The sequence below is a fragment of the Ornithorhynchus anatinus genome, chromosome 4 (assembly GCF_004115215.2).
Source record: "Ornithorhynchus anatinus isolate Pmale09 chromosome 4, mOrnAna1.pri.v4, whole genome shotgun sequence".
NCBI classification, from domain to species: domain Eukaryota; kingdom Metazoa; phylum Chordata; class Mammalia; order Monotremata; family Ornithorhynchidae; genus Ornithorhynchus; species Ornithorhynchus anatinus.
In genome coordinates, this window is record NC_041731.1 from 70750937 (window position 1) to 70764290 (window position 13354).

Below are 13354 nucleotides of genomic sequence, written 5' to 3' on the forward strand. Positions count from 1 at the left end.
GGGTTAAATCCTGGACCCCAAGAGAGATGAGACTAAGCCATCTTTTCTCCTTCCCTGAAGATCACACTTCTTTGTTCTTTGGTAAATCAATCAATTAATCAATGGTATTTATTAAGTGCTTACTGTATGCAGAGCTCTGTACTTAGCACTTGGGAGAGCACAGTACAACAGAGTTGGTGGAAAGTTCCCTGCCCACAAGAAGCTTAAAGCATAGAGGGAGAGACAGATGTTAATATTAAGTAAATACACTACGAACATATAAGTGCTTGGGGTTGAAGGTGGGATGAATATCAAGTGTTCAAAGTTTACATATTCAAATGCACGGGTGATGCAGAAGGGAGAGGGAGTTGGGAAAATGAAAGCTTAATTGGGGAAGCCCCTCTCAGGGTCGCTCCTGGAGAGTTTCCTGTACTCTACCAGTTTTGACTACGGGAGGGAGGGACAAGCAGAGGCATACCCATTCCATTCCTAGCTTGGGCAGTGGCTAGCGAGTGGAAAGCAATCTGCCTTATGCTGGGCAGCAGTGGCATGGGAGAGACTCTAGAGCGGAGACTCAAGTTTACTGCGTGGAAGGATGCAATGGTAAACCACTTCCAGATTTTCACAAAAAACCCTCTATGGATACACTACTAGAATGATTGCAGATGGAGGTGGGGTGTTGTGAGAGAGATATGTCCATGGCGTCACTATGAGTTGGAGAAAACTCAACAGCATAAGACAAGACAAACTGGGGAAGGCATCATGGAGATGTGATTTCAGTAAGCCTTTGAAAATGGGGAGAGTGGTGGTCTGTCAGATATGAAGATGGAAGGAGGATGCAGGGAAGGGTTCAGAGGTGAGATAAACATTCAGATACAGTGGGTAGGTTGGCATTGGAGAAGCTAAGTTTGAGGGCCCAGCTATAATAAGAAATCAGTCAAATAAAATAAGAGAGGGAGAGCTAACTGAGTCTTTTAAAGTTGATGATCAGTTTCTTTGATATATAAATGGATGGGCAACTCCTGGAGGTTCTTGAGAAGTGGCAAGATGTGGACTGAATGGCTTTTGAGAAAAATGATTCAGGCAGCAAAGTGAACTGTGGACTGGAAACTGGAAACTCTTTCTCTAGACATAATTCCACTGTGGGCAGGAAATGTGTATGTTATATTGCTGTATTGTACTCTCCCAAGTGCTTAGTACAGTTCTCTGCACACAGTAAGCTCTCTTAATAAATATGGTTGATTGAATGGGAGAGATAGAAGGCAGGGAGAGGTCAGCAAAGAGGCAGATGCAGTAGTCAAGGAGGCATTTGATAAGTGCTTGGATCAATGTAGTAGCAGTTTGGATGGAGGGGAAAGGGCAGAATTTAATGATGTTGTGAAGATAAAACTGACAGGATTTAGTAACAGATAGAATATGTGGGATGAATAAGAGAGGTGAGTGGAGGATAATTAAAAAATTATGGGTTTGTGAGATAGGGAGGAGTTAGGAAGGAATTATATTATGCTCTCCCAAGTGCTTAGTACAGTGCTCTGCACATAGTCAGTGCTCAATAAATACAACTGACTGACTGCTTGACTGGAATTGTCTACAGTGATGGGAAAGACAGTGGAAGGATAGGGTTTGGGTGGAAGGGTGAGGAGTTATGTTTTGAAATACGTAGTAAGAGGTGCCTGTGGAAAGTCCAGGTAGAGATGTCCTGAAGGCCGGAAGAAATGTGAGACTGCAGAGGAAGAGAGAGATCAGGGCTGGAGGTGTAGATTTGGGAATCATCCACATAAAAACAGTAGTTGAAGCATCATGGCCTACTGGAAAGATGATGGGCCTGAGAGTAAGAGGATCTGTGTTCTAATTCTAACTCCACCTCATACCTGCTGTGTGATCTTGGCCAAGTCACTTAACTTGGTCCATCAGTTACATCATTTGTAAAATGGGGATTAAGGCTGTGAGCCCTATGTGGAACAGGGACAGCATCTAGTCTGATTATTTTATACCTACCCCACCACTTATGTGCCTTAAATAAATACTTTCTTTAAAAAAAGAAAGATGTCAGGGCTGGAGAAGTAAATTTGGGAATCGTCTGTATAAATATGGTAGTTGAAGTCATTGGACTGAATGAGTTCATCAAGGGAGTGGATAGAAATAGAAAATAGAAGGGGACCTATAACTGATCTTTGAGGTAGCCCCACTGTCAGAGGGCAGGAGGCAGAGAAGGAGCCTGCAGTAGAGATGAAAATGGGCAGGGAGAGTGATAGAAAGAGGAAAACCAGGAGAAGACAGTGTCAGTGAAGCCAAGGTTGGATAATGTTTTCAGAAGGGTGTGGTCCAAAGTGTCAAAGGCAATTGAGAGATCTAGGAAGATTAGGATGGAGAAGAGGCCATTGGATTTGGCAGCACTTGTGTATATTTGTATAGATTATTTATTACTCTGTTTTATTAATGATGTGTATATATCTATGATTCTATTTATCTATTTTTATGGCATTGATGCCTGTCTACTTGTTTTGTTTTGCTGTCTGTCTCCCCCTTTTAGACTGTGACCCCATTGTTGGGCAGAGATTGCCTCTATCTGCTGTCAAATTGTACATTCCATGCGCTTAGTACACTACTCTGCACATAGTAAGCACTCAATAAATATGACTGACTGAATGAATGAATAGAAGGTCATTGTTGACTTTAGAAAGGGCAGTTTCCATTGTGTGAAGGGTGATGACCAGCTTGGAGGGGATCTAGGAGAGAACTGGAAGCAAGGAAGTGGAAACAGTGAGTGTGAGCAACTCTTTCAAGGAGTTTGGAACCGTGGGGTCAAGGGGAAGTCTTTTTAGGATAGAGGATACATGAGTATGTTTGAAAGCAATGGGGAAGAGGCCATTAGAAAGTGAATGGTTGAAGAATTCAGTGAGGGAGCAAGTGATTTTATAAGGTTTGGAAATATTGGTTCAGAGGTCCAGGTGTAGGGGGTAGATTTAATAAGAGGCAAGAGATCTCCTCTAAAGATACTGCTTAGAATATTGGGAAAGCTGAAGAGGGCCCATGAGGGAGGAGCTGGAGGGAGGCAGGAGAGATTTTTGAGGAGATTATGCCTTATGGTTTCAATTTTATCAATGAAATATGTGGCCAGGTTATTAGGGAAAAGAGATTTGGGGTGGGGGTGCTGACAGAAGTTTTGAGTAGGGAGTTTAATGCCTGGAACAGCTGATGGAAGGAATGTATATGGTAGTCAATTAAGATGGAGAAGTATCACTGTAGGGTTGAGAATAGAGCAGAATTAAAGCAGGTGAGGATGAAGTTCAAATGGATTAGGTCCTCCTGGTTTCTGGATTTCCACAAGCAGTCCTCCTCAGTTTGAACACAGAAGCAGAGGAAGCATACTGTGGAGATGATCCAGGGTTGTGGATTAGTGAGAAGCAGCATGACGTATGGCATAGAGTTCGGGTCTGGGAGTCAGAAAGTCATAGGTTCTAATCCTGGCTCTGCCACTTGGTGTGTGACCTTGGACAAGTCACTTCACTTCTGTGTACCTCAGTTACTGCACCTGTAAAATAGGAATTGAGACTGTGAGCCTCATCTGTAAAACTGTGAGCCCCACGTGGTACAGGGACTGTAACCAACCCAATTTGCTTGTATCCACCCTAGCATTTAGTCAGTGCTGGGCATGTAGTAAGCACTTAAATACCACAGTTATAATTATTGTTAGTATTGTTAGTGGTACAAGATAGGTAGAGAGGCAGAGGAGCAAGGGAGTTGAGTTCAGGGGAGAGGGTGGTGTTGAGGGCATCAAGAGATGGTAGTTTGAATATGGAGACTGAATGGGGCATGATAGATTAGGATATTAGAGAGGCTGAAAAGATTGGCAACCTCTTTGGAACAGTGAGACAGATGGGCAGGGAGTGAGTGTGTGGAAGAGAGAGTCGGCGAGGAGGTTGTGGTCTGATAAATGAATTTTTCCATTTTGGGAAGGGGTTGGGTGCCAGAGAGTGGATGGTCTACCAGGGACACATGCCCATGGTTTCTTTGGTTGGATGGGGGAGATGCTCCATAATTGGGAGAGACTGTGCATTGAGGAATGGGCTGTCCACAGGGGATACATGTGTTCAGGTCCTTCAGAGCCAATAGGGAGGCACTTTGTATCTAAGGGGTGGGGGGAGAGGAGCTCTGTGGCTGGGAAGTGGGCTATCTTTTTTTTTTTCTTTGCGCTGTTCTAAGTACTGGGGTAAAGCAGTCTAAAGCAGTCCACGTTCCACATGGGGCTCACAATTCTTCATCCCCATTTCACAGATGAGGGAACTGAGGCCCAAAGAAATGAAGTGACTTCTCTAAAGTCACACAGCATGTAAGTGGTGGAACTGGGATTAGAACCCAGGTCCTTCTGACTCTCACGCCCGTGCTCTATCCACTAGGCCATGTTGCTTCTCTGTCCTCAGGGGACACACATGTGCAATTCCTCCAGAGCCAATAGGGAGGTGCTGTGTGTCTGGGAGGGGCTGTGTCTGGGGAGGGGGCTGTGCCTGGGGAGAGGCCACTGGGGATGTCCATGCCAATTTCCTCCTCTGAATCGGGATGTGCATGCAAACTGCCATTCTATCCTGGTTGCTCCAGGAGGGATCATGCTTACCGACTCATGCTATTGTGAGAAGCAGCATGATGTAGTGGATAGAACATTGGTCAGGGAGTCAGAAGGCCATGAGTGCTATTCCTGGCTCCCCTACTTGTCTGCTGTGTGACCCTGGGCAAGGCACTTCACTTCTTTGTACCTCAGTTACTGCATCTGTAAAATAGGAATTGAGACTGTGAGCCCCATGTGGATCAGGGACAGTCCCCAACTCGATTCGTTTGTAACCACTCCAGTGCTCATTATAATTTTTAGCACATAGTAAGTGCTTAACAATTATACCACAGTTATTATTATTATTCAACCAGGACATTCCCTCTATATCACCAAACCCAGGGGCTGCTGCCCCTCCAGGGGATAATAATGTTGGTATTTGTTAAGCGCTTACTATGTGCAGAGCACTGTTCTAAGCGCTGGGGTAAACACAGGGGAATCAGGTTGTCCCACGTGGGGCTCACAGTCTTAATCCCCATTTTACAGATGAGGGAACTGAGGCACAGAGAAGTTAAGTGACTTGCCCACAGTCACACAGCTGACAAGTGGCAGAGCTGGGATTCGAACTCATGAGCTCTGACTCCAAAGCCCATGCTCTTTCCACTGCGCCACGCTGGGATAGATAAAGCTGCTCTGACAGGGATGGGGGAATGGGATGGGAGAGTGAGTGCCAGGCTGGCTGGCATCAGATTGAATCATATGTCTAGTAGATGTCAAGCACTGAGGACATGGAACCATGGTGGGTTGTAGTTCAACTCTTTTGGGGATTGGTAGATTTTTTAAGATGCTGTGGTACATTTGCAATCTAAACAAACACCTCTTATGCAAAGTGACCACCTTCATGACCCTGTGTAGAAAGCCAAAGCTGAAGAGAGCCAGAAATATGCTTTCTGCCACTGGACTAAGAACTTTTACACATCACTACAGGTTCACAGAACCAACCCTGGGACTACTGAAAGGTTCATAAGGAACTGCCCTCTACCCCAACAAAGAGAGCATCATAAACAGATGGCAAGAATTCTAAAATGATTTTGTTACCAGGCCTTCTGCCACGGAGGAGGAAGAGGACTTTAGAACCTAGAAATTTGGCCAAAATGGGAAGATTGGATTATGCGAAAATAATATTCACAATCAAAGCCATTAAAAATGGGATGACAGCTAAACCTGGTGGCAGTCATATAGAAATCTAGATGGAAGACAACTGCCAGAGCTGGAAGAAAATGGGGAGAGAAGAGAAGGGCACAGAGCAACAGTTGAGATCAGAATTACTATTGCTGAAGTGGTCAGTGAGAATTCTCCTAGACCATACCAGGGTGTTGGGTGAGAACTCTCCCCAAATTGAAGAAGTCTGTAGCATAGGTGTCTTGCGCAAAGCTGTTTGAATGGAACTACCATACTGTCTCATCCAGGGTTCTGATGACACCAGAAAGTTTCTAACAGACTGAAAAAATTCCAATTAGTGTCCTATTAGCTCGAGCTAATAATTAGCTCTAAAAATAACTGAGGAGAGACCATCAGCTTGGGGTTCAGGGCTCTTGGGTTTGGATCTTGACTCTGCCACTTGCCTTTTGTGTGACCTTGGATAAGTCACTTAACTTTGCCTTAGTTTCCTTATCTGTAAAATGGGCATTAAATATGTTTTCCCTCCCCCTTGGGCTGCGGGAGAGGAACGGTGTCTGAGCTCATTCTATTCATATTTATTGAGCGCTTACTGTGAGCAGAGCACACGGTACAATTGGAAAGTACAATTTGGCAACAGATAGAGACAATCCCTATCCACTAACGGGCTTACAGTCTAGAAAGTGTTTGGCATATAGTAGGTGCTTAATAAATATCACACATTATTATTGTAAAGTTAGTCTCCTTTTGCCTGAGCATCAAAATAAAAAGCTGGCCCCTCTGGTTTGAAGCTTCTCCATCTTTCAATAGCAGATTGCTAAGGAATATCACTCACCTGTTTCCAGCCCTCCATAGTCTAGGCTGCCTTGAGTATATACATAATTTTTAAAAAACCTGCCTTCCCAAACTACAATCATTTTAAAGCCTGGCCTGCCTGCCTGCCTGCCTCCTGGACTACTTTAAGGGGATGTGGTCACTTTAAAAGCCCAGAGGGGCCCTGTGTACACAGTGGTCCTAGCTTGGTAAAAAAAACAAACAAGCAAAACAGCAACAGCCAAACCAGGCCTGCTGTTATCATAAACCTTGACCTAAACCCTAGGATTTAGGTTACCTTCTGCAGTGTCAGAAGGGAACCGATGCTTGCAGACACTGAAACATCTCTCCATGTGAAAGGGAAGCCATCTTCGAAATTCTATTTCCTAGTGGCCTCTGATCTGCCTAATTCCAGTCTCTTTCACTACACCCTATTCTTTAACCCCTTCCTCAAAAGGATTTATTCTTTATACATTAGACTACTGAGGTAATATCAAATCTAAATGTGTTTTCTTCCTCTATGAATCATTCGGAGATTCTGTATGGCTCTAAGAAAGGTGGAAAATTCCATCTTCCAATTCAGTCATGTTTTGAACTGAATGGAGGAGTTCCAGGATTGATTCGACCCTGCCCTCTTGTGATAGGATTGAAAACTGGAGTGTTTTCTCCCTTTCCAGTGAGATCATCCTTGGTACATTTTTGGAGCTAGGGGATTTGCTAGACTACAATGTAGTGCTGTCTCACTAGCAACAGTGATTGTTAGCAATTGAAGAGAACCTTGGAATTATTCTGACACACAGAGCCTTCATGATCCTGAACAAAAAACAAGAAAGATTCTAAACCAAGGATTTTTGAGGGTGGAGGTGCGGGGGGGGAAGTGGGTGTGTTTGTACACTCCTTCTTAGTGAGAGGGTGAATGATCAGACTGTACTGTTAATCACCTGATAGCTTGCTCTTGGCTTTTTGCCCTTCAAACCAGTCAGACCATAGCTTTCCCCAGCTTTCAAGCCATCTCACATCTTTCGGGAGGCATTCCCCAATAAAGTTCCTCCTATCTAAGTTATATTATTCCATTTCTCATGCACACTAATAGACATAGTCCTAGTGGCACTTATGAAAAAATCCATTTACATACTCTTGTTCACAGTCACCTTTTACTACTCTTCTTATGTTCTGTTGTATCTGTATTTTCTCCAAATGGCACAATTCTTTTTTTATGGCACTTGTTGAGCTTACTATGTGCCACTCACTGTATTAATAGTTGGGGTAGATACACGCTAATCAGGTTGGACAGAGTCCAAGGCCCAGAAAGGTTTCACAGTCTTAATCCTCATTTTACAGATGTGGTAATTGAGGCACAGAGAAGTTAAGTGACTTCCCCAGGGTCACACAGCAGATAAGTGGCAGATCTGGGATTAGAAGCCCAGTCCTACTGACTCCCAGGCCCATGCTCTCTCCACTAGGCAACGCTGCTTCTCTTTGCATGTGACTGTCTCCCTTTCTTATATTGTAACCTCCTTCAGGGCAGGCGATGTACTCTCCCAAGTGCTTAATACAGTGCTCAGTGTACAGTAGATGCTCCATCATTGTTTGTTAGTGAGACCTGAAGGATATTCATATTACTGCTAGAGATAAATGCTGGACAATTCAACCAGTGCATTGAAAAACGGATCCAAACCATCTAGATAGCAACTTCTGGAAAATGAAGATACATTCAGTTCTGCCACAATATATGTTTCCACCATGCATTTGGCTAGAATATCATTCAGGAATTAAGGAACATGACCCTGTTTAATTACAATGTGCCACAGTATTAGAAGAAACAGCTTGTGTGCCTATGTTCACGTGCACAGCATCAGCACAGGGGAGTACTAGAGTGCACATTTTCTTCATAAAGGGGCAATTAGAGTAAGAGTGCAATCTCACCTCATTGGAAATTTGTGTAAGTATTCACCGTTATTGACACATTTGCAGCATTCCTACTGGAGCGGAAATCCCATCTTGCTTCACCAATGTGAATAGAGATACCATGCAGCTATTAAAACCATTGCCACTCTCAAGATGAAAACAACTAAAAATATCACAGGAACAGGAGCTAAAACCCAATCAGTCAACCAGTGGTATTTATTGAACACTTGTAAAGAACTGAACTAAGCAATTGGGAGTGTCCAATACAACAAAGTGGCAGTCACGTTTCCCTGCCCACAAGGAGTTTTCAGTCTAGAGGGATGCCAAGCAATGTATTGGCAACATATTCCAATACATCATCCTGATAAATGAGATATCTGTAGAAGACTCAGCTGTGACATGTAGACAAAGCTAAGGGAAATGTAATAATAATAATAATAATGTTGGTATTTGTTAAGCGCTTACTATGTGCAGAGCACTGTTCTAAGCGCTGGGGTAGACACAGGGGAATCAGGTCGTCCCACGTGGGGCTCACAGTCTTCATCCCCATTTTACAGATGAGGGAACTGAGGCACAGAGAAGTTAAGTGACTTGCCCACAGTCACACAGCTGACAAGTGGCAGAGCTGGGATTCGAACTCATGAGCCCTGACTCCAAAGCCCGTGCTCTTTCCACTGCGCCACGCTGCTTCTCAAATGTACAGTAAGTGAGATGAAGAGCAGGCTGAAGAGGCAGACTGCCATCAAACCACAGGCTTACTACCATCCCTCAGAGATCCTTCATGGGCTAACACACTGCTTTAGCTGTAGTGTAGATAGCTCCACCCTCCTCAGGGAAGAAAGAAATTCATGGATCATCATTATCATCTGGGGAATCAGCATGCCTATTCGAAAGAACACAGGCCTGGGAGTCAGAGGAGCTAGGTTTTAATCCCAGCTCTGCCATTCCCCTGTTGTGTGACCTTGGGCAAGTCACTTAACTTCTCTGCCTCAGTTTCTTCATCTGTAAAATGGAGAATCAATACTGGTCTCCCCCCATATAGGCTGTAAACCCCAGGTGGGACTCCTGGGATTATCCCATATTTACCCTAGTGTTTAGTGATTTGTGGCATAGCTAACACTTAAAAACCACATATTATTATTTAAAGCACTGTATTAGGCTTAATGCCTGCCCTCAGAGACTTTACACTCTTCTTAACACAATTTCTTCCACAGAGAATAAAGTCCTATGAAGAAGAAAATGTTTGTCAGTATGGCCAGTATCTCAGTTTTTGAAGCTGCTCTCAGTTGCCAGGAAGACTTGTATGAAGAATTGGCAGCTCAATATTATGGCATACTTGTGGAGATTGGAAGGCATTAAGGATGTACTCCTCAGACATCTCCACACGTTTTTCTTCAATACATGTAGTGCCAGAATTATGCCAGGGGTGTTCAAGCATGTCATAATCATCCCCAATGTCAGGTACAAAGGTAAGAAAACTTACTACAGAAAATATTGTGAAACCACTGTTTAATATTTTCATAAACCCCTGAAAGACCCATTCAGTGAAATCCCCAAGTACCCAAATTATGTTAAATAGCAGTAGTATTTGTTAAGCATGCTGTTGAGAAGCAGTATGGAGTAGTGGATAAAGCATGGGCCTGGGATTCAAAAGGTCATGGGTTCTAATTCCAGCTCTGCCACTTGTCTACTGTGTGACCTTGGGTAAGTCACTTAATTCCTCTGTGCCTCAGTTACTTCATCTGTAAAATAGGGATTGAGACTGTGAACCCCATGTGGGACAGGACTGTCCAACCCAATTTGCTTGTATCCACGCAAGTACTTAGTACAGTCCCTGGCACATAGTATGCGCTTAAAAATACCATTATTATTATTATTGTTATTTGGCAAACACTGTACTAAGTGCTGGGTTAGATACAAGATAATCAGGTCCCACATGGGGGTTCCAGTCTAAATGGGAGGAAGAACAGCTAATTGGTCCCTGTTTTGAAGATGAGGGTACTGAAGCACGGAGAAGTGATTTGCCCAAGGTCACAAAGTAATTACATGCCATAGCTGGGATTAGAACCCAGGTCCTCCGACTCCCAGGCCCATGTTCTTTCCACTAGGCCACACTGCTTCCCTTCTCTAAATTCTTCAGAGAGATTCAAAGTCATTCAGATTGAGATGCACCAGAAGTTTCACTAAAATCATCTAGAAAAGCAGTGTGTCTTCTTATGTTTGGAACTGCCCGAGTCATAAATATTCGCACTGTTTTTAATAGTAATGAAAACATCATTGGCTGAACAAAGAAAGAATACGATTCTTAATCAAACATCGTTTAACAATGAATCTTGATACGCCTGTAATGACCAATCTGCTATTTATGTCCTTATACATTATAACACTTTTCAGTATCACATTATGTCTCCTCCAGAAAGACACCTACATGAGAAAAGACTATTCAGAAGGATATGAGGTGAAAGTGGAGGTGAGTTTTAGTATTTTCATGTGTTCCAGTCCTTGGAGTAGTGGAAATAAGAGGAGATTAATTCAGTTTTGCTGCTGTCTACTAGTAGTTTACCAGAGCTTCTCTATACACAGGCCATATAACTTTTGGTTAGCTTAAAAATCTTGCCTAAAAAGTTTTCTGTATACACAATGTGCACTCTGAGTTCAATTTTTCCATTGCCTAAATTTATTCCTTGTATGCACTGCATCAGTGAACTAAACACTCTCCTTGTAGTCTGAAATAAATACTTTTTCCCCTCAAAGGATCTAAGTTTAGGCAATGGGTAGGAAGAGTTTTGAATCAAACAGTGATTCAAGCACTGGCTCCCCTGCTTGAATCTTTATAAGCTTTATGCCAAGCCCCCAAAATATAAACTTCCCCCTCACTTTCATTCAGGTGATATTACCACATACCCTTTAATTCATCCCTGGTCCCTTCGGCTTTTACTTCTTCCAGATCCTTGTACCCAGTTTTCATTTATGCTATTATGGGTAGACATCAGCAGCCTTAAGTGTGGGATTTCCCTATTCAGTGGGATTCAGGAATCCTCTGGGAGATCCTTAACCCCTGTGATCCTCCTTCCCCATCTCCCATTATCGGGAAGAGGCCCCATCCCTCAGGAACAGGGTTAGAACTCTGATCTCCAGATTACTAGTTTAGGGTAGGAGTCATTGCACTTCACTGACTCCTTACATATCCCAGTGGTTTTCTGGGAAAAACAATGAATAAAATCTTGGCAAGTATTTCATTCCCTAAAGCATATTGCACTGACTCGGGGTCTTGGAAGAATTATTGCAGCCTCTGCTTGAAGTGCTGTGTGACTCTTGTATTTACCCCTTTAAAGGTGGTGAAACAGTTACAAATGTCAAATGTCTTCCCCTACATCATTAGGCATGTCAACAATGGAGACCTGCGGATCTCAGCTCTTTATCAGGTCAGAGTGTTAGATTCCTTTATTTGCTCTAGTTTATTAATTGTCTTTGGTCTCAGAAGTTACCACCAGATAACCACCAGACGTATAGCCAGTGAACAGTAAAATAATCCAGCTCAATTTAACAGCATCCATAAAAACTCCAGTTATTCCCTCCATTTTCTGAAGCTCAGATGGAGAGAGAGCAGGGATTTTAAGTTGAATTACCCTGGAGGATACTGAATTCTGAAGAAGATAATAATAATAATAATGTTGGTATTTAACTGTTCACTATGTGCAGAGCACTGTTCTAAGTGCTGGGGTAGATACAGGGTCATCAGGTTCCACCACATGAGGCTCACAGTCTTCATCCCCATTTTGCAGATGAGGTAACTGAGGCACAGAGAAGTTAAGTGACTTGCCCACAGTCACACAGTTGACAAGTGGCAGAGATGGGATTCGAACTCATGACCTCTGACTCCCAAGCCCGGCATCTTTCCACTGAGCCACAGTGACCATTGCTATCCAAGAAAAGATTCAATCCAGCCTTGCAAAGACAGCTTCCAAACTGTGTCCCCTAAGCAGCGTGTTCAAACTTTTAGGTGGCTACACTTTAAGTAATAAAATTCATTTTGATTCATAAACTGAAATATGCTGTACAATTGATAATCACATAGGTAAACAATGCTTGCAAACAAGATTCTGGGGATGTGTTACATTTAGTATACAAAATTTTGCAGTGAGAAGCTGGCTCAGAGATTGCTGAGATGATGTAATTTCATGGAGAGTTTGTACACTCAGTATTGGATATGACAAACCAATGTGGCCTAGGGGAAAAAGTCCATGTTTGGGAGTCAAAAGGTCTGGGTCCTAATCCCAGCTCTGCCACTTGTCTGCTGTGTGACCCTGGGCAAATCAGTCAATCAATGATTTTTTTTGTGATAATTTACGGTGTGCAGAGCACTGTACTAAGCACTTGGGAAAGTGCAGTAAAAAAGAAATGGTAGAAATGTGCCTTGCCCACAAGAAGATTTCCTTCTAGAGGGGGAGACAGATATAAAAAAATGAATAATTCATAATATATAATTTTATAGATAGGTATATAAGTATTGTGGGGCTAAAGGTGGAATGAATACCAAATGTTCTGAGGTCACAGATTCAAGTGCATAGACAATGCAGAAGGGAGAGGGAGCTGGGGAAAACACGTCTTAATTGGGAAAGCCTTCTTAAGTCACTTAAATTCTCTGTGCCTCAGTTTTCTAATCTGTAAAATGGGGATTGAATCCTATTCTCTCCTACTTATACCATTAGCTCCTGAATGTGTCCAACTTGATTATCTTGTATCTATCCCAGCACTTAGTACAGAGCTCGGCACATAATAAATTCTAAATTATTATTATTATTAGTATCATTATTATTTATTCTAATTTTGGAGTGAAAGTGAGGCTACCTTGAAAATCTGACCTAAAATCCAGATCCGTTAAATAATCTGCCCACTTATTCAAAACATGTAAATGATACTAATTAT

At 42.8% G+C, this 13354-nt stretch overlaps 1 non-coding gene across 1 annotated transcript; it reads left to right on the forward strand.

Moving 5' to 3' along the window:
- The first annotated feature begins 376 nt into the window (after window positions 1–376).
- Window positions 377–514, forward strand: LOC114811663. The gene has a single exon (XR_003759359.1). It is a non-coding gene; the product is annotated as a small nucleolar RNA SNORA7 (small nucleolar RNA).
- Window positions 515–13354: the final 12840 nt, after the last annotated feature.